The sequence below is a fragment of the Triticum urartu genome, unplaced genomic scaffold (assembly GCF_003073215.2).
Source record: "Triticum urartu cultivar G1812 unplaced genomic scaffold, Tu2.1 TuUngrouped_contig_8999, whole genome shotgun sequence".
Classification (NCBI taxonomy): Eukaryota; Viridiplantae; Streptophyta; class Magnoliopsida; order Poales; family Poaceae; genus Triticum; species Triticum urartu.
In genome coordinates, this window is record NW_024120002.1 from 1 (window position 1) to 4846 (window position 4846).

Genomic DNA, 4846 nt, shown 5'->3' on the forward strand with positions numbered 1-4846 from the left:
GGTGGTGTTGGGCTTTTTGGCGGGGGGCCACTCTCGGCAAAGTGGCATGCGCTGGCGGGTTGGCTGTGGCGGTTTTGCTGAGAGCCACTCTCAGCAAAGAGCTGACGAAACCAGCCGACGTGAAAGTCACTCTATATTGCCGGGTGGTACTGTTTGGCTCTCGGCAAACTCTTTGCCGAGTGCCCGTGTCCTGGCTCTCGATAAATCCCTGTTTGCCGGAGAGGTGTACACCGTGTGACTTTTGTCGAATGCAACACTCGGTAAAGGCTTTGCCGGCGGTTGTTGGCCCTTTGCCAAGTGTCTGTGGCACTCGGTGTGTAACTCGATTCCAGTAGGGCGCTGCCACGGATGCCCTAGCTGGATGCGCTGCCGCTGATTTTTTGTAACAGGTGTTGCCCCGTTGCATTGCAATGCTTCTTATATATAAGAGTATTAAAGCCACTAAGCAGGGCTCCCTCACATTCAATTCCAGTGCTGGCATGAGCTTCCCCTGGGCTGACACGTGTTGGCCTGTTGTTTCCTTTTTTTAACTTTTTCTGATAATTACCACTAGACGTGGGGCTTGCTATTCACCACAAATTCCCCCTCGTTCGTTCTGCTTCGTTTATTAGAGATTTCTGTACGGATTACACATGGATGTATATATACGAATCATAATTATCTGTCTAAATAATATTTTCATATGAAGAGTATTTCTAGAAATAAAAATACAAACAATTTTTTAATATGATTTTTACATATCAAAGAAAATATACCCTTCAACTAGGTTTGTACTAATTTCCACGCTAAGATGACATTAAAATTAATAAAAAAAATCATAGCTCAAATGAGCTTTCTCCTTTTCCCCTTTCTTCCTTTATTGCCCTAGGTGATTTATGTTAGAACGACACGTATTTATTCAGGTGGCCACCGCTTTGGATAAGTCTTCATGGACTATTATATATGATACACACGCTTGTGTGTATCCTCAAAAAAAATGTCTTCATGAACTATTCTCTTTTCGTCTAGCCTCTGCCTCGCACCCAGTTTATTATTTTTTGAAATAAAAATTAGGCTCCAAGAAGTAACATCCTTCAACACATGGTCCAGCCACACCGCTTTGACTAGCTAGATATTTATCTTTCTCTTCGACTTCTCAATCTCCACCCCTCGCCACAGCCGCTTTTTCCCTACCCGTCGCTCACTGCCCAAGCGCCTGCCACCTTCCTGTTCTCCTCTATCTTGCTCCTGCACCACCGTAGCGCATCGCCGGGTTTCTAGAATACATCGGCCTACGACTCCCGGCGTCGTCGATGGGAGGTTACCTCCTTGTGCGTGCGCCAGCTACTCGACCCACATCGAGGGAAGGCGGCACAAGAATAGACCATCACACAGGAGCCTGTCTCCTACTTCTTCCGTCTAGGTGTGTAAGTCATCTTACGAAAACCAAATAATCCCAAAACACTTAGGCGCGGTACATTAACTTTCATCTCGTTTCTTGTTTCGTGACATATTAACCAATAAGAGATGTGGGCCATGCATGCTTTAAATGATTTGAGACTACCAAACACGACATGCAGTGGTTAGTTCATTGCATGCATTGTTATTAATTAGCAAAAACACATTAAGTTCTCTCGTTTTCTCCTCCAACTTGATCAAGGTGCGCAACCTAAGATGACTTACACACCTAGACGGAGAGAGTAGCAGTTGGAGAAGGAGAATATGTGAAGGGCCGACGCATATGATGGATTGTGGTGGGGAGGGGACAAGATTTGCTGAGTGATTTAGCTACATTAATTATATGAAACGCCTCCATCTATATTAGATGTTAATATTTCTACCCCTGAAACATACCTGTCTTCAAGAATAACTGATTCTCTTTCGGTCAAAATCTTTCTTTTGAAAACAAATCTCCAGTGACTTGAGTCAGCCTCTGATGAGTGACCATTCTAATAATAAGTGATTGTTTCAATATAGTACTTACAGTAAAAACACTGAGCATAATAGCACATTAACTTTGCATAAATCTCAGTCATCAACGTCTGAAATAATCAAGAGAACTTGCAACGCAAATGAAAGGATCTCGAATGATCTCAATCAACTATTGATTCTATGAATGAAACAGCAGTCTCTTTCCACCGTTCCCTAAATGTAGCAACTAGCATTTTCCTCATGTTAATTCATCGACTATACAAACCATGCAGGTGGACGCACAACTCATCCTCCGTAGATAAAAGTCCCACAACATTGATGTGCATCAAGTGTTATGTTCAGATATCCACATCAATGTGACATAACAAGTTTATAGTGACCACCAATGTAGACCATTCGACATAGTACAGGAGTTGTCTTTGTACTTTCATCTGCAATACCTATGACAACCACTATGTACCAGTGATGATGTAATGGAAAACAAGTCAATTATATTCAAAGATGCATGTACATATGTGTCCAGTCATCAATGCATAGACTGCGTGTTCTCTTGTGCGCAAAGTCATTTAGATATATTAAAACTGAGCACTCTCCCAGTCCTCTCAGACCATCAACATTTCTAACCGTTAGATCGTCACTTTTAGTCGTTTTTGGCCATCGGATTCGCTGTTAGTCCCACCAAAATCTCGTCCGCAGGGCTAACTCGCGCGTCAGGCAGCGCTGGCCTTTTCGGGCCGCTGCTCCGGTGGCTTTTTTCGGTGTCTCACGTTCAATTGGCCTACTGGCCGGGCCTCAAACCCTAGCGAAGGGTCTCTCCACCCTCGTCCCCGTGGCTGCAGTTCGTCCCCGTCCCTTTCGCTCTAACCTCGCCAAAGCCGCCGCTCCTGCAGTCCTTCGGCGCCATCCAATCTCACGCCAGACTCCCGCGGTAGGAGAGGAGAGTATGAACGACGTTCCTTGCAGCGGCAACGACGAGGAGCCCTTTCTGTTTCCACCTCCTTTCTTTCATGGATGCCGTGTCTTCTTTGCCCGTCAGAGCCCAGATCTGTCTGTTGTTTGTACTGGTGAGTCCCTTTTGAACGCCCCCTCCCCCTCCTTTCCATCTCTTTTATGGGATGTTCAAGTGCTCATATTTCTTAGATCATCGTTCGAGAGAAGAGATGGGAAGAGATTGATTCCTGCATTAAGAATCTGTCCAAAGACACTAAGATTCGTTTCTGTATTGAGATCTTTTCTTTAGTTATGACTGAATTTTCCCAATAGCTCCTTTTGTAATTTATGATGTCAATATCCAAGAAATTTGAACCTGAGTTTTCATACTTTAGTAACTGAATTTCATTGATCCAAATGATAATATTGTAATCTGTACAGACTTCCTGTGATTTCTGACCCAACTCATCTCTATACAGATGTCCTGACTGGTGGTGATTCTGTTCAGGGAGAAGAAAATATACAATTCATTGTGGCACTGTTAACGCTAGCATCAGGAGGTTGTTCATGTCATCAAAATGTGCAACCAGAATGAAAGTGCAACTACACTGCAGCTTCTTCGAGGTATGCAGAGTATGTCCTCTCATACACCCTGTTCTTAATCTGTCAATTATATCCTAAAGATATGGGTTCACCAGGTACAAAGAACATCTTAGTGGGATTTCAAAAAAAAAGTTCAACTTATCAGTGTTAGCTCCCTATTTTATTCTCCATGGAACCCTCTCCTTAATTAAGACAGGGTATCCTTAAAAAGAAATGTAAGACGAAGGAGGGTAGAGGAGATCGAGGAGGGAGGGGGCCGTTGCGAGGAGATAGTTGGAGGTCAAGCATCGGCACTGGAGACGAGGACCCGCGAGCGGGAGAGGCGACGCTGGGCTGGCCATTTCCACTGCGTCGGCAGAAGCCAGCGGAGTGAGCTCATCAGCGTGGCATCAAACTATACAATGAAGTCAGAGTCCGGCCAGATCGTTTGCAAGGTGTGCATCCCGAAATCCATCTCCTTCTTTACTCCCTTTGATTTCAATTTCCAGCAAGAGCTTTTCGGCCAACTAGCAGCGAACTATCCGTCCAAGTCAACATGATAAACCCCCTTCCCTTCTTGAGATTGTTATATGTATTGTTTGATTATTTTTATTCACTGCGTCTGGACATGATGTTGGCAAATACAGTAGAGATCATGGGCTGAGACAATACAATAGAGATCATGTCGAGGCTGGAAATTTTGCTTTTTATAAAAGCAGGACAGTTAAAAAAACTGCTTATATTTTATTCTTCATTTATATATCAGTTAAAGAAACTTTATACATTGGTTCCTAATTTGATGCAAATAACCAAACTGAATGAACATTATTTAGCATCCAAGCACGGTGCGCAGCGCACCAGATCTGAGGCGACACCGCCACCTGCAACTTGTCCACCTTTGTCCGATTCTCCACCCTGCATCCCCCAAAACCTCATGAGATGCATTTATGTAATGATAAGAGCAATACAATGAAAGTCCCAAATTTGTATAGAAACAAACTGAAAAGGGACAATGTACTGCGCCCGTAATGTTCAGGCAAGTCTCTCAAAAGAAAACAATTCAATCCTAAACTGTATATTTGGTGAAGCGGTTAATATAGACTTGAAATTACAAGTTTAGAATTCGCTTCAGACTTTCTAATTTAGAAGTATTGAAGTTTAAATTCAATAAGAATTCTGAACTGCACACACTGTAGAATGTTGTTCAAGAAAGGATTATTTACATCTAAGCAGACCACTTTGATGCAATATGGGTTGTAAATAACCTGTCAGCAACATTATCTGTTATTACCTTCTTGAAGCTAGCAACATGGTGTTCCTTTTATTGGCCCATATTTATTCTTATAGCCTTTGGTTCTTCACTTGTGCCAACCGGTTTCTTATCTTCAACCTCTGCTTATTTGCATATGTCCTTAATGTTGCT

The 4846-nt window shown here is 43.0% G+C and overlaps 1 long non-coding RNA gene across 1 annotated transcript; it reads left to right on the forward strand.

The window, feature by feature from the left end:
- Positions 1–2711: 2711 nt before the first annotated feature.
- On the forward strand, positions 2712–4001 carry LOC125532083. Its single transcript, XR_007293721.1, has 2 exons — positions 2712–2975; positions 3052–4001. It is a non-coding gene; the product is annotated as an uncharacterized LOC125532083 (long non-coding RNA).
- Positions 4002–4846: the final 845 nt, after the last annotated feature.